This window comes from Thermobia domestica, chromosome 17 (genome assembly GCF_964235325.1).
Source record: "Thermobia domestica chromosome 17, izTheDome1.hap1.1, whole genome shotgun sequence".
In the NCBI taxonomy this organism is placed as follows: domain Eukaryota; kingdom Metazoa; phylum Arthropoda; class Insecta; order Zygentoma; family Lepismatidae; genus Thermobia; species Thermobia domestica.
This window is the reverse complement of record NC_137470.1, coordinates 11,855,711-11,883,667: the sequence shown is the minus strand read 5'-3', so window position 1 is coordinate 11,883,667 and position 27,957 is coordinate 11,855,711. Positions and strand designations below refer to the sequence as shown.

Sequence of the window (27,957 nt, the reverse complement as noted above, 5' to 3'; positions counted from 1 at the left end):
GATGTGCTGAGTAGACAGTGCAGGTTCAGCTAGTATATACTGTATATAAAAAGTTATTTATGTTTAAGTCACTAAAACTCTCACAATGCACCCCAACTAAAATTTCAAATATAAAATTTAAAGACAGTCACATAGTGGGGGTGCCGGGGACTTGACTCAGCGGTAGGGTCCGGTAAATATGAAGACGTGGCAACACTATACGGTACAAGATAAGTGTTGAACAAAAACATGTTATTATCGTTTAGTGTGAAGTAGGGATAACAAGTGTGACTGGGAACAGGGCGATCCATGTTTAACTCCCACCACTGGTCGAACTTTTCTTGGTACCAAACGCTATTTAAATATAAATATGAACGGAAAGAATGACACAAAGAGGAAACAGAAATAACGACACTGACGTACCATTTAAATGTTCTAAAATCGTAGTTGTTGTGAGAAACACATAAACACGTTTACATGCATATGCACATTCCTCACGTGCCAAGCGATTAGGAGGCTCCTCTCCAGTGCGCATTCAACTGGTTCGACTCTCGATGTTGCAGGTTGAAACGTTTATACGGGATTTAGGAATTAAATTCCTCTGCTTTCGGCATCTATGACATGTTAGCCCGTCACGTTGGAGGGATGACGTCCCTCGGCGAGCATGCTACCCGGGGAAAGGGAAGGAAGAAAACAAAACGGCCTGGGATCTATATGTTAGGTACCATCTCGGCATTTGCCTGGTGTGAATGAGGAAAACCCAGGAAAACTATAACCGTCAACAGGTTATAGAAGTGTTTTTTGTGGACGCTCTGTATATTTCGTAAAGACAGTAATTTTTTTTCGATTTATACTTTATTCTGCGATGCAAATAAGTTCTTTTTTGATGGGAACTGTTTTTCTTCCCACGCAACAGGACAAAGAAGTATTTATCATTTCTTCCTATATATATTTAAAACGTTGCTTTGTGGTGAGAACATTTTAGTGAGCGACGAAGGTTCTCAGTGTTTCTTCCTGACTTATTAATATGCAAAAACTCTGTTGTATGGTTATTTGGAAGTGAATTAAGTGTATCTTCCAATCATTTATGGAAATACTGCGATCCAATGATAGAATGACGCCAGCCACATCGCTTTACCAGTTCGTTATCTAAACGTTCCCAAACCCAAGTTATCGCAATGTCTCGTGCGTCGTGCCCAGTGGACTAAAATTAACATTAACTCTTTTTCATATTCGATTTGCATCTACATATAGGTGATTTAACCTGAGTGCTTTTGAGAATGAACTGCCAACATTTATCAGTCGATCAGTGAAGCTCGTATATCGAACCTCTGAGTTCGAGGGGCCTTACTCCGTAACCGTGAGCAGCAACCACGCACGTTGCGCCGAGCATCAAGTATAATGTTGTGCTAAGGGGTATATGCTATTAGCCAGTCAAGGACCTAGTTATGGCTAGCCCCAATCAGTGAAATCCCAGGTTCACATACTTAGTGCGTCTGAGTTATAAACGCGCCCTCCAACATTATCATTCCATTTTTGATGACTACCTATTTTTGCTGAAGACTAACGTCGACCTCTGACCTCTAAGAATTTCTTGGAGCAGCAACCATATTGCTTCGTGGGATCATTCCGATATTACTCCCATAGTGCTAATCCCCCATGTGCATTGATGGTGAGAGAAAAATATCTATAGTGAAATCCCAATTATAAGCTTCCATATATATATATATATATATATATATATATATATATATATATATATATATATATATATATATATATATATATATATATAAAAGTGATAAAGGGCTATAGTGTAGTGAAAAAGCAAAGTGTGATTTTATTAATGAAAATAATTATACATATTCAGTGTCGAGTGTTGTGATTGTTTCTCTCCATTATTTTTTAAAATAGTATTTTAATAAATAAGCATAGTGTCGTTTAATCCAGTGTGTTTTTGTTGTATGTATGAATAATGTTTGTGTGCATTGTGGTCTGAATGACCGTCTCATCGTTCCTGGGGTTTTCGAGACGAGACATCCGAACCTCTCAGCGCCAAATGCTCATCTCGTTATTGAGACCGGAGGGAAATTTGCGAACAATTTTGTAATCCATTTTTGGAGATGTCCTTCAACGTCTTACCAAGGTAAGTCCAGGCTTCCGGAAAATACTCATTGGCAGGACAACGGAGGACAGACCCCAGAAAGCGGTTATATAAATAAATTGACGCCCGAACAGCGAATCCACTTGGTGATTATAAAACCTTACTCAGGGTGGCTGACCTGAAATGTTTTTTACACTTTTCGACCGATTTCCTCCACCGGAAATAGAAGCCGGGACCGCTCGCACCGAAGGCGAAACGTTTATATGGTATGCCAGTATGGTTATTTCTGTTTCTCTGTTTCAATGTTGTCATTCACTCTTATCTTGAAATAAAGTTGGAGCCGCGGTGGCTCAGTGGTAGAGCGTTCATCTCTGGTTCATGGGGTCCCTGGTTCGATCACAGCTCGCGCCACGTGAACTTTGTGGCGGACAAACAAAGTGTGCGTGAGTTTTTTCGCGGTTCTCCCGCTTCCTCCCACTTTCTTTATTGCACCATTTCATTCATCTCTCATTATCAACGTCTCCTTTAGCCTAGTCGGCATAAACGTGGGACGTAAAACTTAAAGATTTCATTTCATTTTTGACAAAATTTTGACTTAATAAAGAAAGTAACCACGGATCGCCTGATTGTTTGCCATACACGTTACTTCTACTCCGCACCAAAACAGTAAGATCTTTGTTAGACACACACCATGCCATGTCCCGTGTGGTGTTGTGACATCATCCGCCTTATTCAAAGTCGTTTTGACGTATGATTAGCGTAATACTAAAGGCCTGACTACTGCACAAAACATGTTAGTCGAACTCTTTAGTATGACACTAATCACGCATCAAAACGACTCTACATAAGGGCCTACATATTTAGTGGGCCCTGTCGTCGAAACAAGGCCTCGGAAGTTAAGGGCCATATTATGTTTTCTTCTTCTTTTTAACTTTAGCATCATATCTAGCTGAGCACGGGCGTGAATTTTAAAAGCCCGGATATAGGGGAATACCTTGCATAACGTGGGTAAATGGATCAAAGAAACGTCCGCTTATGGAAAACTGTCTTGTTCGACGTATATCTAAATTGAATTCGTTCATTACAAAAAATTACGATGACAAACAATTTGACAATTGGAAAACATGTGCAATACAGCAGACCCACCGGAAAGAGAGTTCCCTGGGCTCGCACGTGTGTGAGCGGTTAGCGTACGTGCCTTTGGCGTGGGAGACCCGGAAATGAAATGAACTCTTGAAGTCTTACGTCCCACGCTTATGCCGGCTAGGTTAAAAGAGACGGGATAACCCCCGGGAAAACGCACGCAAACGGTGCTTGTCCACCACAAAGCACACTTGGCGCGACCTGTGATCGAGTTGAGTTGATTTTGAGTTTAACGTCCTGTTCAGCAGCGAGGCTATATGAGACGTGGACCTACTGATTAACGTGGAATCCGAACCACATGAGCTCCCGCCGGGAATCGAACCCGGGTCTCCGACCTGTGATCGAATCAAGGACTCCATGCACGAGAGATGGACGCTCTGCCACTGAGCCACCACGCTCCGTAGGAGACCCAGGTTCGATCCCACGTTAAGTTGTACGTTCACGTATCATATACCTGAAAGGGACATTAAACTTAAAATCCAATCCAAAGAAATCTAACCATGTTCCGGGTTAACCGAGGTGATTCTTAAAGAAAGAAAAAATGTAGAATGGCGCGCTTGTAGCGTACGAACAGAAGCCGAGGAGAGGAGACAACAGGTACAAATTAACAAAGATCGAAAAAAAAAAAAAAAAAAAGACAATTTAAAGGAATTGGAAAAGTTCAAACGTCCGACCCTGGAATCACTAGCACAAAGCTCTAACACATACGGCTATCGAGCCGCTCTTGCTGTCGTATTCGTGAAATCTGGTCATTCTTTGCATACTATTTTACCCTTATGAACCTTCACACTTACGAGCGTAGTCAGGGAACAGTCCAAACCACGTGTACTGCTGTCAACATTCATCTTCGAAACTTCAGGACTATTTTATGTTGTAATTTTGAACAAGAATTTTAGGAATTATCCAAAAAAATGGATCAAAAGGTTGCGATCTTGGCCAATAATTAGACAGTAGGCCAGGGGCCCAAAAATTTTTGGCCCTCCCTAAATAGTTTTTTTTTTTTTAAAGAAAGAAAAGAAATAAGCACATCATACTGAGTTAAGTAATAGTTTGGGAATGGCCACACTATATGTAGTTTTCCAGATATAAGACGTATAAAAAGAAATGATTGATTGAAATATATTGGATTTTTTTGGATCAGGGGCAACAAAATTTTTGAATGGCCCCTAAATTGAGTTTTCGTATTTTTTACGGAATAAGCACATCATACTGAGTTAAGTGATACTTTGGGTTCGGCTACACTATATGTAGTTCTCGTGAAATAAGGCCTACAAGAAATTTTTTGCCTGAAAAATATTAGATCTCTTGATCCACAAAATACTGTACTGTACCTTTTTACTTGTATTTCATTTTCTGTGTTCTATTGTTTTACATTTCAATTTTAATAAAATTTAACTGCTGTACATTAACTAATATAGGCCTATGTAATTATTATACTGTACGTACTGCCCTTCACTTTGCAGGACGTCTGTATTATCCGAGGTTAGTCAGGTTCACATTACGTCCGATAATCGGGGCTCTACTGTAATGACATCCGCGTTATGCAAAGCATTAAAGCTACCCAGCTTCTGTTGAATGGGGATGAAGGCGGTAGAAATGAAGAAAGTGATACCTGACATACACAGGGAAAACCCCTCGTGGCTATATGGTTAGCTAGGGTTGCCAACTAGCTGGTATTTCACTGGCCTGACCCGAAATATTGCTGTTATTTTGATTAAGGGCGGTGACCGGTACTTTCTTACCAGCCCATTTATGACAAGTATTTTGAAATCAAATCTGTAATCCAGAATGAAACATCGAAATTCTTCAACAGTGCCTTTACAAAAACAAAATTATCGTTGTGTTATACATTAAGCGATATATATCGGTTTCTTAGTGAGTCCTCTTGAACAATTTCAACTTTGCCTCAGTTGTTGCATCCTTATTGGTATGCAACCGTGCAGATCATATTGCATCGCTTTGAGGGAATATCATTGGTGAATAGGCAATGGCTTTCATGTTCTTGACGCTAATCCCTACATTTCCGACGCTTTGAACATACGTTTACTGAATATGAGTGCATTTCTGGGCATTTTTCGTTAAGTGTTTCCACACATATGAATCACCCTGCTTCATCTGTTGTGCTCTACCGACACTCCAGAAGTCTTTCTAGAGCATTTAAGTACAAATTCGCTACACTTAATACTCAGAACGTCACTGTTGGCCAGCATCCGTACCTGGCGATTATGCAACCACACACAACGGTCATGAAGGTGTCCGCCATTTTGTATTTGTTCCAGTTATCGACTTAATAGAAACGAATTATTGTTACCTGGTAGAAACTCTATCAATTCATACCCATTTATACCAATTTTCATTTGGCAGATTATCCGGGACTCCCTACGTTCCTTTGGGGAATCCCTTGCGCATGCATGGTAGGATTGTGAAACATTTAAAATTCAATACAGCAGGTATGACTTCTTCAGTGAATTTTTTACCCGCCCTCTTTATGTTGGATAGTTTCCGAACTATTGGCGTCCGAAAGTCATTTTCCCACACATTCGTCACGTTGTAGATCCGAAACTATGTCCGATAGTCGAAAGTTCAAGATAACTTTTTTTTCTTGTCTCAGTGGCAGGAGTCACCTCCCAAGAGTTGTAACACTTACTTTGCAACACCCGATATTATATATATATATATATATATATATATATATATATATATATATATACTGTTCCGTAATTCGTGTAATTTTCTAGAGCACTAGCAGAAGATGAAGTTTTCACACTATTAATGTGAAATTTGGCACTCTTATGGAAAATGTCTGAATTTTTCAAATTTCAAAAGTAAGTAAGACAAATTCACTGTTTAACCCCATTTTTAGGGGCGTAAACACAAAAATTCATTTTCCTTATGGGAGATTCAATGTTAAATTTTGCAAGCAGTTTTCTCCAATAACTATTGCTAAGGGTTTTGGTACAAATGAGTGTTATTTGATACAAAATGCAATGACACTCATCCGCAATGCTAGTGGAATCGTCTCAAACATTATTTTGGGTAAGGCTCCCCCTTTGGGGGGCAAAGGGGCGTAAAAAGTGGTGGATGGAGTGTTACCAAAATCCCAAATTTTATTTTAGCAACGCCAGTAAGCGTAAGATTAATCACAAATGCCGCACAAGTATTATTCTGATGCGCCTTGCATGTGCCAGTAGCTTATATAGGGCTATAGTCGTCCTATCCAAAAGTCACATTAAAAATTCAGCGTAATTATTTTTTGCACGGACATACGGGGAAAAAATATTTATTTTTGTCAGTTAATGTGAAATGTGTTGTTATTAAAGTAGAAAGGTAAGATTTTGAAATGCGGAATGTTATTTTGGTAACGCCCCATCTAAGGGGGGCACAGTAGGGCGTATCATAAGATGGCGTATCTTTATAAAAATTCCAAATTTTGTTGTGGAAATGACAATGAGCGTCAGATTAATCACAAATACCACAGAATTTATATTCCGATGCTCCTTGCATGTGCTAGTGACTGATATGGGGCTGTAGCCCCTCTTCAAAAACCATATAAAAATGGCCATAAATATCCTTAGCAGGGACATATGGAAATACATTTTTTGATCAATTAATATGAAAGTTGATGTAATTATAGTAAAAATGTATGTGTTCTGAAATCTGGAATGTTAGTTTGGAAACACACTACCTTAGGGGGGGAGGGGTACAGAGGGCGTAGCATATGATGGTGGATCTTTACAAAAATTCCAAATTTTGTTCTGGAAATGCCAGTGAGGTCAGATTAATCACAAAAGTCACAGAATTAATGCTCCGATGCTCCTTGCATGTGGCAGTGCCTGATATGGAGCTGCCCCCTCCTAAAAATCATAAATATTCACAGTAAGTATCCCTAGCAGCGACATACCGGAAGAAGCTACTTTTTTTAATCAAGCAATGTGAAATTTGGCGCTATCGTAGTAAAAGGTATAAGTTTTTCAAATTTGGAATGTTAGTTTATTAACGCACGGCCTTGGGGCGGGCACTGGGGCAAAGGATAAGATGGTGGATCTTTATTAAATAATATCCAAATTTTATTCTGAAAATGCCAATGAGTGTTAATCACAAATGTCACATAATTCGTGTCCCGGTGCTCCTTGCATCCTCCAGTGATTGATATGAGGAAACAGACCCTCTTACAAAAATCACAGCACAATTCACGATAAATATCCATAGCGCGGATGTACGAGAAGGTAGATATATCTTATAATTAATATGTAATTTGTCATTATTGCAGGAAAATATTTTGATTTTTTAAAAATTTCAAATCTATTGTAAATGAATATCTTCTGTCAGTGTAACAGCTTTGTTGTTATGGGGGTAACTGGAATACAGTCAAAGAATTTTGCCTTTTTTAAATGAATTAGGATTCTTACGTATTTTCTGCACACTTAAGCAAAAACCAGTTTGAAACAGAACAAAAACGGCAGAAAAAACGTCGCACTCGCAGGAACTACAGAAAAAAAAAAAATCTTAATGAAAACTAAGATTTTAAAAATGAAAAGTCTAGTCTAGCTTTAAGTTTCAAAAATATCATTAACCTAATGTAAGACAGACAAAATCAACTTACTTTTATTCAGCATGGCCTCTTGAACGAGCAAGTCATAAATTAATGCAATTTACTAAAGCCATTGTGAACACCTTCTTCAACATACCTGAAGTAATCATCTCTACACTCTGAAGAATTCTCTGTTTCAAGTTATCTACATTGTTACATGATTTTTGATAGACAATTTGATTTAGGAATCTCCAAAGAAAAAATTGTATGGTGTAAGATCTGTACTTCTCGATGGCCATTCGGCACTTGACCCATAGAAATAAGTCGTTCCCCAAATTTCTTTCTCAACAGATTTATAGCCGTACTTGAGCAATGCTGTGGTGCCCCATCTTGCATCTTGCATGAACAATAATTCATCACTTTGACCTAAATTTAAACGATCAAGTTCGGCAAATATCTCCCCTCTTAGTAGTTTTTGGTATGATGCTGTTGTCACATTTTCATCAAAAAGAAAGGCCCTATCACCTCAGTAGCAGTTATGCCACACCAAACCAGTATTCCTCGTTTGTCTATTCACACTTCTGATCTCACGTTCGGCTGTATCGATGACCAATATCTTGCATGTGATGAGGACACTGAACCATTTAAGAAGAATTTGGTTTCGTCAGAAAACATCACTTGAAGAAAGCACATAGGGTTTTCATTTAACTTCTTAGTGAACCAGATCCAGAAATAAACACGATCACAATCATCACTTGCATTCAAATCAGAAACCATTCGGGTCTTGCATGATTTTATCTTCAAGCTTTTTGAAATTCTTTGTACCGTAGTTTTCTTAATATTTAAACCTAAACTTCGACGAGCAAGGGATTTCCGCGGTGAAATGTAACAGATAAGAACACAAGTCTTTTTGTTTCTTTTGTAGATACGCTTGGAAACTTGCACTTTTCTAGATGCAAGATGGACAGTGTGAAAACAATTGCTGCGGAACTGTTTGTACAAACGGTCAGTTTGCACGTCGCGCACTTTTAGTCCGAGTTCTTTAACTATACGGAATCTTGTTGCTTTTGGAGATTTTCCTGATAAAATGTACCACTCAATTATATTAGCATGCTGATCCTGAGTTAAAGATTGCATGAAAAAATGAAATGAAATCTTTGAGTTTTACGTCCCACGGTTATGCCGGTTAGGCTAAAGGAGACGGTGATGATGAGTAATGAATGAAAATGGTGGAATGAAGAAAGTGGGAGAAAACGGGAGAACCCCGAAAAAACCCACGCACACGGTGTTTGTCCACCACAAAATCACTTCACGGGGCTGAGATCGAACCCGGGACCCCTAGCACAGAGGTGAACGCTCTACCACTGAGCCACCGCGGCCCCGAGTTAAAGATTGCATGATCGAAAAACACCACAGTATGAATGTACTCTTAAATTGTAGTGGAAACGACCAGCAAATCACAAACGATTAAGCCAGTCTACCTTCTACATTCACGTCTATGTAATGTGCATTTCCGAAAAAATCGATCTAACCCAGGTATTGATTACAGACATCAACTCTTATTGAACTGTCAACAGGTAAGTCGTAAATCATTGGTGTATTGCGATAAGAAAAGCCAAGAATTAGAGGGTGTTTTACAAAACAAAGGGTTGTTGACATTGTTTGAAATCAATTTCGAGTAGGACACCAACGTATGATAAGGACATGGTAGTTTAGTGTTTCAATGCTTCTTAAACAACACGTCTCTTAGCCTGCATTCTGAATAGGCCAAAGAAGAGCATGTAAGAAAATAAAAGAGCCTGCATCTGAATGGGCCAAAAGAAGCATAGGAGATAATAAGAGAAGGCGGTGTGTTTTTTTAAAGTGATTTTGGAACTGGGTAGGGGGAATTGAAGCCCCAAAAAGGCCACTGGCACATGTAAATAGCTTCTGGGCATTAATCTTATGATCTTTCCGATTATGTTGGCGCTCATAGTTAAAAAAGATAAGTTTGAACTTTTCTTGCCGGCTTTGTTTCAATCATAGGTGCAAGAGGAGGAACAAAGGGAGAAATGTTGTGTTTTCCAATCAAAATGGTTAATTTTCCAACCAAAACAATAATTAGAGAAAACTACTTCCCACATTTCACATTAACACTCCAATTAAATTAATGAAATTTTGAGTTCGCCTCCCTAAAATAGATCCATACATGAGTAATATCCTATTGTCGCTTCAGCTTTTATTTCTAAACAAACATTTTTCGAGAATAATGCCAAATTTCACATTAATTATGCAAAATATTTAGCTTCTGCCAGCAGGTCATTGCGTAAGGACATTCATCATGAATTTCTATCGCTTTTTCAAAGGGGGCTGTAGCCCCATATCACTCACTGCTACATATAAATAGCATTGGATGATTAAGTCTGTACGTCATGAAAATAATTTTACGCTCTCTGGCACACCCAAAATGAAACTTGGAACTTTAATGCCCCACCCCTGTACTCTTCAGAATCACCAAATTACCCTCCGCACCTTTGACCCCTGTTACCAAAATAACTTTACAGAATTGAAAAACATGCACCTTTTTACTAGAATAAAGCTAAATTTCACATTACGTGGCGAATAAAAAAGTTTCTTCCAGCATATCCCTGCTAAAAAAAATAATGGTAATTTTTTGTGATGTTTGGAAAAGGTTGTAGCCCCATATCAATCACTAAAACATGCAAGGAGCGTCGGAAATTAATTAAGCGACATTTGTGATTAATCTAACACTCATTGGCATTTCCAAAATAAAATGTGAAATTTTTATAAACTTGCAAATGCTTGTACTACGCCCCCTTAGCCCCCCTAAGGCAGTGCGTTACCAAACTAACATTCCAGATTTCAAAACACATATCTTTTTACTACAATGACACAAAATTTCACATTAATTTACCAAAAAAAAAAAAAAAATGTATTTCCGTATGTCCCTGCTAAGGATATTTATGGTCATTTTTATGTGATTTTTGTAGAAGGGCTACAGCCCCATATCAGTCACTGGTACATGCAAGGAGTATCAGAATATAAATTCTGTGGTATTTATGATTAATCTGACGCTCATTGTCATTTCCACAACAAAATTTGGAATTTTTATAAAGATCCACCATCTTATGCCACGCCCTCCTGTGCCCTCCTTAGGTGGGGCGTTACCAAAATAACATTCCGCATTTCAAAATCTTACCTTTCTACTTTAATAACAACAAATTTCACATTAATTGACAAAAACAAAATAGTTTTCCCCCCTATGTCCGTGCAAAAAATAACTACGCTGAATTTTTAATGTGATTTTTAAATGGGGGGATTCCAGCCCCATATAAGTTACTGGTACATGCAAGGAGCATCAGAATAATACTTGTGCGGCATTTGTGATTAATCTTACGCTTACTAGCGTTCCTAAAATAAAATTTGGGATTTTGCTAACACTCCACCCATCATTTTAAAAGCCCCTTTGCCCCCCAAAGGGGGAACCTTACCCAAAATAATGTTTGAGACGATTCCACTAGCATTGCGGATGAGTGTCATTGCATTTTGTATCAAATAACACTCATTTGTACCAAAACCCTTAGCAATAGTTATTGGAGAAAACTGCTTGCAAAATTTAACATTGAATCTCCCATAAGGAAAATGAACTTTTGTGTTTACGCCCCCAAAAGTAGGGTTTAACAGTGAATTTGTCTTACTTACTTTTGAAATTTGAAAAATTCAGACATTTTCCAATAAGAATGCCAAATTTCACATTAATAGTGTGAAAACTTCATCTTCTGCCAGTGCTTTAGAAAATTACACGAATTATGGAACAGTCTGTATTATATATATGATAGATAGATAGATATAGATATATAAGCACATTGATAACAATTATATTTTATTGTGAAACATTGTTTTCAACAATAGAGACAGAAGCTTTCAACAATAATGTGCCATAATTGTGCGGAATAAATATAGCGATAAATTTAAATTGTCTATCGATTGTTGGCAAATAACTCGTAGGCATTTCGTTAGTATAATGTTTATGCATTCTATAGTTCTACGTCCCTTGGTGCTGCATATGACAACTTTCCGTAAACTTCCAACTTCCTTCCTTGGGACTTCTTAAAGCAATTTTCTGTAGTTGAAGTATAAGTTTAAAGAATAAATTTTATTTTTTAAATCCAAAATTGTTACGCAAGAATTATTTTGTTCATCTGTTTCGATAATTTTTAAGAAGTAGCAGTTACTGATAAATACAATAAAACGATCAATACCAACTTCAATCTCTCATTTTTATCATAATATATCATTTAAGTTTATTAGAGAATATACTAACGATATGCAGAGTACAGGTGCATTTTTATCCATGATAGTACATTTCCTTCCCACAGATGGGTCCGAACAGATACTTCACACTTAGACCTATATCATAGGGAATTTTGAGAGATGCCGGTAATTTTATTTTCCAGAATTGGCAACCCCATGGCAACAGCGTACGCGACTTCAGTGAGGAAGATCAAGGTCCGATTCCCGATGGGAGCTCATATATTTCGTATTCCATGTTAAGAGTCTTCATCCCGGCGAAATTAAAATGCCGCTAATTTTACAGTAATTATGTGATATCTTCAAATAGATAAAAGATAATTGAAATACGGAACAAGAGCGCCCTACACAATATTATTTTACGTGAGGTACCGTTATCACAAGTCACCTAGTGGCTTTCCGTTTTCAGCTGTTTAGAAACGCGAAAATAAATGCCGATTTTCAAAATGGCTTGAAATCGAAAGCAGATAAGTGAGTCGTGATAACGGTTTCTTATGTAAAATAATATTGTCCAGGGCGCTCTTGTTCCACATTTCGATTATCTTTTATCTATTTGAAGATATCACATAATTACTGTAAAATTCGCGGTATTTTAATTTCACCGGGATGAAGACTCTTAAGCTGTAGGTCTAGGCTCAGTTCTGAAAGGGATGCTATAAACCCTGAACCATCCATCTATCAGAATAGTTAAAAACACAATCATAACACTTTTTCAGACGGGGAGAGAAAAACTGAGAAGCGTACAGTTTGGACGCCATGTTGGAATGCAGGGTCATATGCTCACGTTTATGGAGTGGTGAAAAATGCGGAACATCACCGTAATTAATAAAAAAATCAATATATTAAGCTATGGGCTTTATTTGCTAGTTTTAACAGTAAAACATCATCTATGGAACAATTATTCAATGATGGGGATAGTCAAATTCGCTAACTGAACTCAAGCCATGTGTGTCTCTGGCATGTTAAAATTGGGGGTAGGGACGATTAGAATGTTAGTAGACCCCAACTAAAGTTACATCAAAATTATCAGTAAACTGGAATCTACTTTAATAATGGCATTTGATCTTTCTACTTTTAGCAACACAATTCATAATAACTTCCATCCATCAATGGTAGACTACTTGCCGGGAAAAAAAGAAGTTTATCTATATATATAAAAGAGAACGTACAAAATCCTTTGTCCGCTCATCACGCTAATACGGCTGAACCAATTTCTTTCATTTTTGGGGGGTTATTAGGATTTGGACCCTAGATGGTTTTTATCATATCACTTTAATTTTTAATTACCAGTGTCTTGAGATAATTGACCATTCAAGTGTCCATAACGTACAAATCCTTTGTTATTAGTTCATCATAGGTAAAAATAAACGTATTTATATGCAACCCGCATGACCGTGTCACTCGGCGGGTTAACATAAATGACAGGCGATATACAGCGGAAAATAGCTTGAATCTTCTGTTTAAAATTTTTTAATTGATTTGCTTATTTTTACAGACACTTTTACAATATGCCAGCACCGGGATGACCGCAGCGAAGCGGGGCGGGTTAACATAAATGACAGGCGATATAATGTTAAGATTTACTGCAATCTTCTATGGTTTTTATCATATCACTTGAAAGCGAAAAAGTAAAAATTATCTAAGTAACAAAGTTTATTGCGTTCCGGGGTGACCGCAGCGAAGCGGGGTGAACGCTGCTAGTATATAATACTAGCTGAACCTGCGCTCTTTACACAGTGCATCATTCGCATACGAGCATAAATCTCCTCGTTACTCACAACATATGTACATGTCTCTTTACAGACACAAGTGAAAGACGTCTTGATTAAAAAAAATCGGCAAGGGGTATCATAAAGGGGAGATTTTTTCGATTATTTTTTTCTCAATATCTCGCACCATTTGCAAGATTTGAGCCTACTTTCGGTTGCAGTTTCTAATTCATGTATGACCAGTGTTTTCTTTCTTCTTGCATGCAGTATTTAATAAGCAAATGCATTACATATACAATTAATTATAATGTCAGTTATATATGGTTCATTGGGCAAAACACTCAAAAAATAAAGATTTATCTTAAGACTCGAGAAATGGTTATCCTTCCTTTTTCACTATTATTTGGCCATGGAACAAACGCCTGAGACATATACAACTCTAACATACAACATTGTGGTGTTGGAATGTATAACGCATAGGATATGATGCTTTAGCTTTTTTTTTTTAATTTCAATGCTTCCAGTGTACCCTAAAAAAATGTAATAAAGAAATAATGGCCATGTTTTTTTTTAAAAAAAATCAATTAGAACTGGACAATCTACGCAAAATTTCCAATCGATCAGTGAAAACGTCATCTTTCTAGAGCCTGTAGTTTCCGAGATCTCATTGTCGAAAGGATTAAACACAAACATATATACATAGTTTAAAAGAACTCGGAAGATGGAAACACAATTCACATGCATTGATTTTAGAGAAGGCTTATTAAAATACAAAGGCTGAGAACAATAATTTTATAGCACAAACTTTATGAAAAAGATATAGTTAACTAATTTAGACTATTTAAAGTACAAATACTTAAAATGTTTGTCTCTGTTAAACGTGAAATCACACATAACCGTAAATGAAAGATTTGAAAGCCAAAGTTATAGGTTGGAGCTCAGGCTCTTTTAATAGATAGACTGTTGCATTTTAATAGATAGATGGTTCTTAGGTAATTATTTCACCTTGACATTAATACCGGTGAATTCCTACTTAGTGTTCTTAAACGCATTTGCAGCAGTGTAGTTTTATAGTCGTCATATATTTCGATTATTTAGCTAACAAAATCTTAACTCTCTAAAAGAAGTCTTACGATGACACTTGAATTGTTTATTTTCATTCTTCTTCTGTATTCTTAATAAACTCAAACGGTATATTATCAACCTTTTAGTTCTCAATTTCGCTGTATGTTTTTGAACTTGTCCAATGAACCATCCTCGTTTACTTCGTTTTCCGTTTTAATGTCTAAAATGTACAGTTTATTCTTGCTGTCATCCGGCTCCTCAATGTATTCTTTCCATTTTTCTCAAACTCAATTCGCTCATTAAACACTCATTTCTATCTTTAGTATCTACATTGTAATAGTAGTTGTCCCTTGCTGCCTTTCTACAGTATTCGCATGAAATTTACTGTCATATATAGTATTCAAGTTTCTCTATCTTTTAAACTTCTTATCACCTTCACCTCTATTGTATATTTCCCTTCATAATTCGACGATATACTTTCTATACATCCTTTCCTTCCCTTCTCCAGTCTCCTTTTGTCATGGAAACCAATTGTTGCTGGTTAAGCAATGAAAAAAATGTGTGCCTGTTGCCGAGACTACTTTAACTAACCAAGAAGTGTAACTTAAAAAAAAAAAAAAAAAAAAAAAAAAAATCCTTCTTTGAAAGTAACACGTCAGGCAGACATTCTAATCACATTAACCTAATGTTGAAGAACAGATATAACTTTAATTTGTTCTGCCTATGTTTTTACTTATTCTATATAGATCTAAATACTTTCAGCATTAGTCCATTTATCTCGTACTCAAAATATTTGGGGGCACGCATCCCCCTGTCCCTCCCGCCAGAAACGCCCGTGACTCTCGCTCGCTATGGAAATATTAATACTATAGGTGTAGAACTGACTACAATTTATATGCATAGGAAATGTACTGAAGTTTTCTACATGTGCAAAGGATGTGACGATAATAGTTACGCGCTACACTCTGCCAAAATCAAACTCTGTTGAGAGCACATCTGACAATTACATCCTGCACATCCATTGAAAATTGATGAAATATGAAATTCTGGACTGTGCATGCGTGACTTCCTTTACTCTGATATGGAGTGCCACTCCACGGTTTCTCGAAATAGCGGGTGTACAAATTTAACTTCCTCGCGTTTTTGGACAGCTCTAGCTCTAAAACTATGCACCTTTCAACACAGGTCTATATGAACTTTTTCTTTTATTTTGATGTGAGGAATCACTTCTTAAAAGAGTTTCTCGATATAGTTCCTTCATTCCATCAGCGGTATTCCAATTTGGGAAATGTACAATGATGCTGATGTGGTACTTCGCGAGTAGATACAAGTGCATTGCTTGTTTTATTTTCATCAAGACTATTCTCGATTAACTATGTTCGGTAACAGAGGCACTAACTTATCTGCAAGTAATATAAATTTTCTTCTGAAATCTTGCGTAATAGTATTTGACGGACGGGCGGACGCCGTGTTGATTGTTTATATTATATTGGATATATAGGCGCGCATGTAGCGGAAGGTATCTTTGGTGAGAAATTTCTGTATATGCGTGAATATTTAAACCGGTAAATTAATTCGGAATAAAAGGTAATAAAACGCATTGATTACCTTTCGTTAATGTTTCAAGTGTAATTGCGATAATTACTTCAGTTATGTGAGCATGGTTACACAATGACCTTACCAATACGTTAAGCAAAATGATGTAATAACAGCAGAATATTTGCGAATGAGAAGCACTGTGGTGTTCATGGTAGGCGGAACTCTTAATGCGTTTACCAATTTCTGATAGCTGCGAGTTAATGGAGTAATAAGATAATAGAAATAACACCAGGAGGAACTGAAAATGATACCCTGAACTTCTAAGTTCAGTATCGTAGAGTTCTTCGAGTAGGGAAATTGTACAAATCGCTTGGCAAGGAAGCAATATTCTTATAAGAAAGGAATGGATTTCGTTGCCAGAAGATGGGTACCATTGGAAATTCAAGGAGGAAAAAATTATGAGAGTTTTCAGGTTCCATTTTCAAAGGTACTTTCTCTCATAAAGCATAGCTCAATTATTTTGCGGTGATATGGCTAATGGCTTACTGGTGCTTAAACAGTTGTCCAACTCTCAATAGTGCTAGCTAGACTTCTGATATCTCGGCAGAATCTTGTGTTGATTGGTTTAGCTTCTGCAATGAAGTTTGCGTTTGCAGCTGCTAACATTCCTCTACTTAGCTAGGTGGTCAATGGAAAGATGAATCTAATGAGCTGATTTTGAGTTTACCATCCTTTTCAGCAGCGAGGCTATATGAGATGGAAAATACTGATTAACGTGGAATCCGAACCACACGAACTCCCGCCGGGAATCGAACCCGGGTCTACAACGCAAAGCGCGCTACGCTAACCGCTCAGCCACGAAAGAGCTCCAGACAGACGAATCTAAGTTCGAGGGAATCCAGGTAGGATCAGGGTTAAACTATTCATTAGTTTAGTGTACAATCGTTCAACTGAAGTTCTGATATCAATTCTTAAGCAACACGGTTAAGCCTGGTACAACCATTCGTAGTGAAGTTTTATGACAGGTTGAATCAGGTAAGATTCGGGAACTTTACAGTGAAGCATTCCTTTAATTTCATAGATCCAGTGACAGGCTTTCATTCGAAACATATTAAGCAAATTGAAATGAAATGAAATCTTTGAGTTTTACGTCCACGATTATGCCGGTTATGCTAAAGGAGACGGTGATGAGTAATGAATGAAATGAAGAAAGTGGGAGGAAACGGGAGAACCCCGAGGAAACCCACGCACACGGAGGGCGAAGATAGGGATCCGTGCACTAGCGCCTCCGTGGGAGTAGGCATGTCAACGAAGTGGGCATGTGCATTAACGAAGAATTACTTTTAACGTTATCATCACAATTTCTGCATGTGTGAAGATTCCATATCACTGTACTCTCTGTATTCGTAATTCCTTGTTGGGCAAGCTTTTACTTTGACTAGGACAGTGATTGCAACCAATTCACGTGACCCGGTTCCCGGAGCAATTTAGGAATCAGTCTCACGAAACAGACAATCTATTACGAGGAACACAATCACAGACTACTCCGAAGAATAGAAACATCTTTGGTAACTGCTTCCCAAACTGCTCCGGAAACCGGTCCAGATAAATCTTTTGTTAAACAACCGTAATTCACAACTTCTCCAAAATGTGCATTAAAAAGCAACCACACATAAACCTTATACATTTTTAATGCGACATTTAATTCTCAAGCTAAAAAAAAAAAAAAAAAAATTAAAAAAACTGTAAATATGTAGAAAATACATAGGGGGCTGACGCAACCAAACCCCCTAAAAATAGTTAGATAAAATAAACCCTATCAAAAAAAAAACACATTTCGTAATTTTAAAAAAATGAACAAATGCAAAACAAATCAAAATAAAAATAATAGCAATTAAAAAAATCTCTCACCGCTAACGATATAGAGAACTAGCGTGGCGTAAAAATTGATACTATCGTTCCTCAAGTGACAAACCATCAGGAAATTTACAACGCCACAAATACCATGAAAAATGTAAAATTAGGTCTTCTGAACCTTGAGTTGACACTAAATGCCGATTGACAATTCCTGTTAAACAAGCAAAGCTAATCGTAGGAGTGCACTTAGAGCAGAACAAGTGATTCTGTGACAGGATGTGGAATTGGAGGAATAGAATCAAAGGTATTTGTAAGTAACAGGTACGGAATCAGTGCTTTTGCTTCTGCTGTTGATAATGTCATTTTGTAGTTTTAGTTTTAGGTTGCACTGAAATTGTGTCCTGTGGTGAGCTGACTGGGTGTTGTATACTTTTGATTGACGCTCTATGTTTGTATGATAGAAGTTGAACATGGATGACGTAGCTTTGGTGTTGTATTGACCAAGTGTGCTGTTATTGGTTTCGATCTCCTCTGATGTTGTGCGGGAGTTAGTTTTCTGTTACAGATTTCTTTTTTCAAACATGTGTGCAGGGTTGACTGGTTTAAACCAGCTGGGTTTTTTCTTTTTTTTTGTTAGTTTTTTTCAAAAAAACCAATTGGTTTAAACCAAACAAAAAAAAAAAAAAAAAAAAACGAAAAATGCTTTAAATCGTGTGAACTTCATGGTGACGTCTCCACATATGAAACCATCTGCATTACGTTTATGTACTTTTCACCTTTTAATCAAGAGGTCCCGTGTTTAATTCTCGGTCCAACCACAACCCATCTTTCAAGTGTAAACCAAGTAGCGATTCGAGGTGTCCCTTGAAACGAAAATCTTTTCCGTGAAAACCTTGGTATTTCATACGAATGTTAAACCTAAACATACGAAACGAAACCAAATTATATATTTCTACTTGCCTGAATGCCTTTTGTTTTATAAAGAAGCCAACGTTGCTTAAATATATTGATAGAAATTGGCAAAATTTATCAACTGCCTACGCAGCTTCCAACATCAGCTTGGGTTGAGTTGATTTTTAGTTTAGCGTCCCGTTCAGCAGCGAGGCTATATGAGACGTGGACCTACTGATTAACGTGGAATCCGAACCACATGAGCTCCCGCTAGGAATCGAAACCGGGTCTCCCACGCCAAAGACGCTTACGCTAACCGCTTAGCCACGAGAGAGCTCCAACATCAGCTTGGATTTGACTTGGTTTTAATTTTATTGAATGATATCTACATACCAAGTATGTAATTTAATACCTCAGTTTTAGCGTAGTGATTGTGATACGTTGACCTTAAAATTTCATATACAAATGCATTTAAAGTAATAACAGGATTTTCCCAATGGCTAAGGCGGGAGTTTCCCAATTTATATATGCGCAATTGTATAATGTTTTAACTTGTGTAACTGATTATCTTTTTGTCCTTCTGAAATGACTCCTGACAATTATGTTAACAACTAGGCCTATGTAAAGATCAGTACAACGTATTTTTACCAGGAGTCCTTCGTGAGTGAGTCGGCAATCGCATTTGTGGCCAATTAGTCCCGGTTTCGTGTCGAAATGGATAACTTTTCTTGGATGAAGCTGAGAAGCGGTTTGGATTCCGCTTTAAGCTTATGTGACCCCTTCCAGCATAACCTTGTTGTTGCATAATAACACCAAGGCAAAACAAACTAATTTCTGTCCATAACACCAAGGCAAAACAAACTAATTTCTGTCCATATCTAATATAAATACATAGAGTAAATTATTTAAACAAAAAAAAAAAAAAAAAAAAAAAACTGGTTTAAACCAAAAAACCTGTTTTTTGGCTTTTTCAATAAAAACCATTGTTTTAGCCAACCCTGCATGTGTGTGATAGCGAAATCAACTGTTATCGCTTTGCGACTTTTTGTGGATTGATTAACATCAAGAAGAACTGGAGAGTGGTACACGTATGCAGTCTGTCAAGAATGTGTGGTTGCATTTAAAGGGAAATTTGACTTATCGTTCTAATAGTTTGATGCTTCATTTCGGTCCTTTCTTGTGGAAGAGAAGGTTTGCTTTTGGTTGCTCTCTTGGTGAGATGTATTTCATGTTTATTCGTCATGCTGCATTGATTTATAATTAGCAATGAGTGTTATTTTATTTTCTTGCAGAAATTCTTTTTATTTTGACGTTAGATCTACAGTACTTTTTACTATTTATTGCTGGTTTGGATGGTTTATATATATATTATATATAGAGAGAGTGAATCAAAAGGCTGGACACGGTGGAATAACTCGAGAAATTCGAATCGAAAAAAAAAAAAAAAAAAAAAAACACCTTGGTGTTTAGTAATATTAAAAAAACTATCTGATGAAACCAAACTCGACCCTCTAGACCCACCCCGTGGGGGCTGGGGTGGGGTCAACTTTGAAATTTCAAATGGAAACTCCAATTTTTGATTGCAGATTTGGATTCTACGGCCCAAACTATGTAAGGTTTCATCAACACTTTTCGTCGATGCATAATATGGCGCTAAAATCGGCGTAAGTAAATTAACTATTTGGGGTGAAAAAGAAAGACATTTTGCTGTTAGCCCGAGAATCGTTACCAACAGATCCGTCACCGTTAAAGACATTTCACTTATAAACGAATCGTTCAGGTGAACGTCGCTTTAATATGTGAATGAACGAACAAGCAATGCCATCCCAATGTTGCAGTCCCATGTCATGTGTCACTAAACGTGTTATAATTCACACATCCATACATTGCATGTGAGAAGAGGTATCACTCACACACAGGTATCACTTCTTGTACAAATGCTCCACTATAATGCCGAAATTACAGGTTACGCCTATAACCTTCGTCATGTCTATCCCGAACGAAACTTCGATCAACGTGCTTAAGAGGCCTGCATGCCACGAAATTAAGGTGGTACCATACGTACGTATTAAAATGTGCACGGTGTTCACACAATGCTCTTTAGTGGTCACTTCTTTAGTGTTGAAATTATTTTGGAACGACAGAATCAAATCTCGTCCAGGGTCCAACATGATCAATTTGTTGATGACACATTATAGACATTTAAAAATTAAAGGATGAAAGGATTAAAAATAAAAATAAAAAATACTACTACAGACTACTACCCTTTACAGACTACTACTACTACCTCCCGGAGGGAGCTCATGTGGTTCGGATTCCACGTTAATCAGTAGGTCCACGTCTCATATAGCCTCGCTGCTGAAAGGGACGCTAAACTGAAATTCAACTACTACTACTACCACTACTACTGCTAATAGTACTACTACTACAACTAATGCTACAATTCCTATTACTACTACTACTAGCAGATAATAATATACTATAATAATAAGAAGAAGAAGAGAAAGAAGAAGAAAACAAATAATTTCACCCATCTGAAACTATGCCAGACCGCGAGCAGTCTCGTGACACTACTCGCATAAGTCAGGCGAAACGATGGCGAAAATCTTCATGATGCCGTCGCTTCGGGATGACGTCGTGCCACTGCTGGGCCGTCACGGTGTCCGCCGTCAAGCCGATAAATAGGCAGCCGCCTTTGAAACAGCACTAGCTCACCCTTTTCGCTGCTGCCACCCAATAACCGACGACGGTCGGACGATCGTCGGCAATTGTTCATGGGGAACGTCTCGGTTCCTAAACCTAATAGAGGTTCGGATACCACTTTCAACTGTAGGTCCACTCTCCCGCGTCCCACTGCGGAAAAGGAACGATAAACACCCTAACAAACCCAATAGTCACACATTTTCTTTTGTTTTTTGATCACATGTATACTTATTTCGCCATGTCCACAGCATTGAAGCTAATTAAAGTATATATAGGAAGTTCTCCTGATTTCGCCATTACAGCGCCACGTCACACAGCGACGTTTCGACTAAATCATATAAAGGTTTTTGCGCAGAATCCGACTCTGCAATAAGAAATAAAAGCTCCCATTCCAAATGTTTCATTAACCCCACCTAGCGGTAGGGTGCAGGATCGTGTTCGGTACCATTGAATAACTTTGTTGATCCGACTCGTATTTCTCAAAATACTGCACCGTTTACAGATGGTCAGAGCTAATATCAAGCTCATGAAAGAAGAGGGGAGCATCTAATTTCGCCGATTACAGCGCGATATCACACATCGACGAAAAAGTCTTGATTATACCTTACATTATTTGGGATGTAGTCTCCGAATCTTCAATGAAACATTGTAGTTTCTATTTAAAAAATCAATGCCCCCCGCTCCTTTCCAGAAAGTGGGGGTAGAGTGTTGCGTTTGATATCATCGGATAGCTTCTTGAAACATATTAAATACTTTTTTTTTTTTTTTTTTTTTTTGCGCTTTTTGGATCAGAAGTGTATTTTTCCAGTTACCCCGCCGTGGCCAGACTTTTGGTTCACCCGTTATTTCAAACATAAATTAGGTTGACAGTTACAGGCTATTTTTGATAATTTCACACCATTCGAACAGTTACACGTTATAGGGCCAATTCTACACTGTCCTGATATCTTTTAATCGTCAGATAAGATAACACTGGTCGCAAGGTCATGTGTTATTTTGTGTAAGATGAGATCTACTACCGCGACAAGGTTGGATCATTCCGATAATTTATCCTGATCAGAGAATGGTACAATCGACCCTAATGATTGTCATATTTTAGCGATTAGAAAACAGTTATATCAATACATTTTCATCTTAGACACAGAAGTCAAAAAACACCATAGTGCAATATGCAGATACTTCAATAGCTATACTTTTCTTTAATTTTCCTTTTACTTTTAATTGTTTTATTTTTTGGCCTCTACTCGCTGCTTTTGAATTTTCTGGTGTGGAACACTGATACTGCCCGAATGAAGAAGGTGTGCCTTTCTCTGTGTCTTCTGTCCGTGTATAGTGTGCTTCTATCCAGTGACGAGAAGGAACAGAAAAGTCAACCAGTGACACTGAACGAGAACAGAGGTCGGAAATACTACCAAGCTCACGAACAAAATGGAAGTATTTAGGGGCCATTTATTTTCCCCGATTACTGCGCTATTTTATGTATTGACGGAAAAGTGTTGATGAAACTTTACATAGTTTGGGCCGTAGAATCCAAATCTGCAATCAAAAATTGGAGTTTCCATTTGAAATTTTAAAGTTGACCCTACCCCAGCCCCCAGGGGGTGTGTATAGAGGGTCGAGTTTGGTTTCATCAGATAGTTTTTTTAATATTACTAAACACGTGTTTTTTAGTTTTTCGATCCGCAGTTCAGTTCTCGAGTTATTCTACCGTGTCAAGACTTTTGATTCACTCTGTATATATATATACACTGTTTTCTGATCCAAGAAAAGTGATAAAGTCACCGTTCCATCTAAATTCATTACCCGGAACAGATTAGGCATCAGTTCTCGAGGACGTTGCCATTGTTCGTAGTAATTGCAGAGGGTGAGTACGAGAGATCATTTACTTAGCAATTGCAACCTAGTCGTCTCTGTTGTGATGTACCTGAGTGTATTAAATTTACATTTTGTGGGTGCACTACTGGCGCAAACTTGGATTACGATTGCTCATTAGGTGGTCTCCCAAACTTGTCCCGAATTTATTCCTTGATCGCTCCGATTAACGGAATCGTTCTTGGGAACTGATCCTTGAACTATTCTGAGGAATCGGTTCCTATGAATCTTCTGCTCACAGTGCACTTTTGCCAAACATCCACTCTCGCAATACGTCGGAAATAGCTTCAGACTTCGACCACCGTAGCAGGACGTTCGGGCGCGGCCATTTGGGCACAGGCGTTTAGGCGCGAGACATTTGGGCACAAAGCAGTCCAGATATGGTTGTTCGTTCTTGACTGGTCATTGAGAACTGTGCCACAGATTTCATATCCTTATTGGAAATAATGCTGTTCTTCTTTTGACGCCCAATCGTATCGTTCCTTTACGTTAGATATATTATAAAGGACATAAAATTGTTTTGGGGTGTCACAGACTGCCTACAGTAAATTTTATTTGCCTGTTCTTCCTATTTCAATGTATAGCTAGCGCCTATAAGTTTTAAGAAATCTGAAATAACTTGTTATTAATACAATAGAGTATCAACTATCCGGCCTAATGGGCAGATCAAATAACAAAAAAGCATTCAATAAATACTTCCTGAATCACCCATATCATTAAAAATACCATCTTTATTCCAAAAACCGCTTTTATTCATTTCTTCTGACCTCTTGGTGTGACAGGCCTGTACTCAATAAACATTTCTTATGTTTTGTACCACGTATTTTAGTAATTTATTATAGAAAATGAAAATATGTACAGTATCGTACACATTTTAAGATAAATTTAATAATGTCTGACTCAAAAAAATCAAGTGCATAGGGCAGTATGAATATATAGTCATCTTTAAAATAAGTAAACATTAACGAAAACCGGTCAGGCAATAGTTTCCTACGGTTTCTTCCCATTTCTTTTCAACTGGTATGCAGAAACTTCGCTGTGTTCGGGACGTTATTTTTAGTTTCTGCAAAATTATTTGCGGAAGTCCTTCGAAATTTCCAGTGCTTAAGCATTTGGGTTCTAGTTATGAAATACATTATAACATATGTAGGTAAGTAAACCTATTTGGATAAAAGGTTTTGCGCCCAACGGCCGCGTCCAAATGCCATGGGCCCTCGACCACAACCATCAGAAGTTTTCTCTAAACCAATCAAACCACACAATGCCGGAAAGTGGCAACAATTAATGTCTGAATATAATACAAACTTATTTAAAACAGAATTCAAACTCTTAGCATAAAATCCCTTAAATGTTTTTTTTTCAATCTCAGGTACTAACTCTACAGTCGGCATTAAACACAAATTGAAACACGCGCCTCCATGAATTTGACAACCAGTGCATAAACCTAACACACTGACACATAGCGACTACATGGAACTAGGAACAGCTGACATCACAGCAACAAACTACCATATGACTGTACATTAAGGAGAGACACCTCGCGGAAAAATAGGAACTACCAGCAATTCATCTCACAACAGATTTCGCACCAAGGGCAAACAGTTCCAGCAAGTGACTGGACATATAAGAATCGATTCCAGTCACTGTCCCATTGAAAGTAAAACGTTACCCCTTGTTATATAGTGGGAAGTGGTAGCTTGGTACATTGTTGGTCACCAACATTTGCCATATTATCACTTTTACATAATAATGTACCGAAAATACATATAACACAAAGATGGGATTTCCACGTATGCTAAAATAGCCGCTGTAAACTATTAGCCCAATTTGCTCGATTAGCAACTTTTCAGATTTACTTGAGTGAAATAACTTGTATTGTGACAAACCGCAAATTACAGGAACTGAACTAAGTGATAGCAAGCAAAGGAAGTAGAAGAGTACAGGGATCTGGAACCCGATGGTGTATGTCATGTGCTGTCATTTTCAGTTAAAATATAGAGCCATTATGGAAACGTATATAAGGTTTTGTACTAAGCAAATTGTGGCAGTGTTTCCGCGTATAATACTATAACACATTGTAGAAGGTACAATAAATGGGTTAAGTGCTGTATTGCCGGACCAATTTTAGGAAATTTACCGAGTGAACTGGGTAATTTATTTTGGTTTCTGATGAAGCTTAAGTGAAAGTCAGAAGAGGGGAATACTTGAAGTTAAGATGATGATTGTTGTTCTTGGTACTTTTTATGTAAGCGGCACAGCATGTGAGGTGGAAGAGACTATTTATCGAAAAGGCACTGCACAGTAGTTGTATTTTATGCTTACAAGTGGAGCGTTACTAGTATGAAATCATGGCAACTGCTACTGAAAATCGTATAATTGCCAAAAGCCAACGTCATTTTAATACCCTCGCCTCTGAACACACCCACCGTCGCTGATGCGACTGCTGTCTTAGGAGGCAGCCCCGCGCGGCCTCACCAACTTCACCCTGCCCTCACTCGGTTAGATAGTATGTGCTCTTAGTATTTATGTAGCACAAGCTGGTCTTTGTTTTTTGCAATGTAGTTTTTCTGTCAGATATCCGATAGGGATTATCTTTTACAAATTGTAGAAGTTCCACGCCTCCGTTTTGAAGTTAACTGACTTGTAACTCAACGTAATCTAATCTAACCAAATGCAGTACATTTTGGTATTTTTTTTTATCTTCAAAGTGATCAAGCGATACAGCGAAAATGCTGATTACATAAAAAAAAAAAGGCTCAAATTACCCATGCTATTTAGACTTTGTTCTTTTGTTAGAGGTATGTAATCTTGGATATTACCCTCTGCTTGTGAGGTACCGTACTTTACCTGTAACTATTCGAAATCTTGAACAACACATTGTTATTGCATTCTGTGCAAAGTTCCTTTGTACTGAAAATGACACACTGGTTAACGGACACAAGGTTTGCAAAATAGCTTCGGAATATCTTTGTGAAAACAAGTTCGACAATACCAAGTACAAGGGAAGATTCTTACATTGTATTAAGCTTGACAGTATCTCACCAATGTGCTTCCTCTATTTTATCTATATCACAACACCTCAAGTTTCAAACGGTAAAAGTACGGCAATTAAAACCAGTAATTCAATTAAACTTGACGGTGCCCTTGCAAAGTTATTCAGTACTTCCGACCTAAATATGTTGTCACAGATAACGTTTGAACTACATACACTAAAATTGGAAAAATAATCACTTAAATAACCTTGTTCTGCATGTGGGTAAAGAAGAGTGAATATACTCGTAACACCCATGATATATAAGTATAATGATCCCTTATTATAAATTAATACTGCGATACGTTAAATCATAATTCGCGTAAAGAAACAAAAGATGCAATGGTGACAAGACACATACTTGTTGCATCTTAGTCAAAAATACTGATTGTCTCCAGAAGGTTATCATAATTAATAAACTGTACAATAATACACAACACAATTAAAATGTTACTAACTTTCACACAACATATCATATAAACACATTATTTGTTCACACGTGATAAAAATAATTCTAAAAACCCTAACCATATTGGATGTCAAAAAAATAAACAAACTCACTTGGTTCAAAAAACGATGCAACTTTCACACTAGATCATAAATTTTAAATTAACATAACTAAACTCTTCATTTAATGTCAATTAGTAAACTATGTAACTTTGTTTAAACAATTCCAACATAAATTTTATGTTTTCGCATATCAAGCTCGCTTCAAAGCACCACGGCACTCTTCTTCCTTCCTTTGGTATAAGAAAAAAAACACTATCGTCTTAAAATGACCTTCGTGCATAGTCGGTAATACTCGGAAATTGACTGTGCGAAAGAAATTGAAAGAGACTGAAGCTCTTAGAATCAAACACGCGTAGAAAATAGTGTAATTTTAATTAATTACTTTTCATTAGCCTTAATGGAAATATTATTATATGTATATAAAAGAGTAAATCTACTCATCAATGGATATCAGAAAGTACAAACCGTAAAGAATTTGAAAATTTTATGGAGATGTTTCTCTTCACCCTAGACAGCAAATAACGTTTTGGAAATAAGTGTTTCTTCCATACACGTTTTAGGGGGCACTGCGCCCCGGAACTCTGATAGTGCTCCCCCGAAGGAGATCAAAAAATGCATCTATAATATAATTATAAATAGAATAGTATCGTGTAAGGCTTGTGTATACCCCGCTTCCCTCAGTTCTTGTCACCGGAACTGGAAGAGTCACTAC

The 27,957-nt window shown here is 37.4% G+C and overlaps 1 protein-coding gene across 1 annotated transcript in view; it reads right to left on the bottom strand.

Moving 5' to 3' along the window:
• Positions 1-27,500, bottom strand: part of elgi (E3 ubiquitin-protein ligase NRDP1 elgi) — a 93,769-nt gene extending 66,269 nt beyond the window's left edge. Inside the window, exon 1 of the mRNA XM_081743736.1 lies at positions 27,297-27,500. The gene's annotated coding sequence lies outside the window, so the exon portion shown is untranslated. The remainder of the gene's footprint in view (positions 1-27,296) is intronic.
• Between the last annotated feature and the right edge of the window lie 457 nt (positions 27,501-27,957).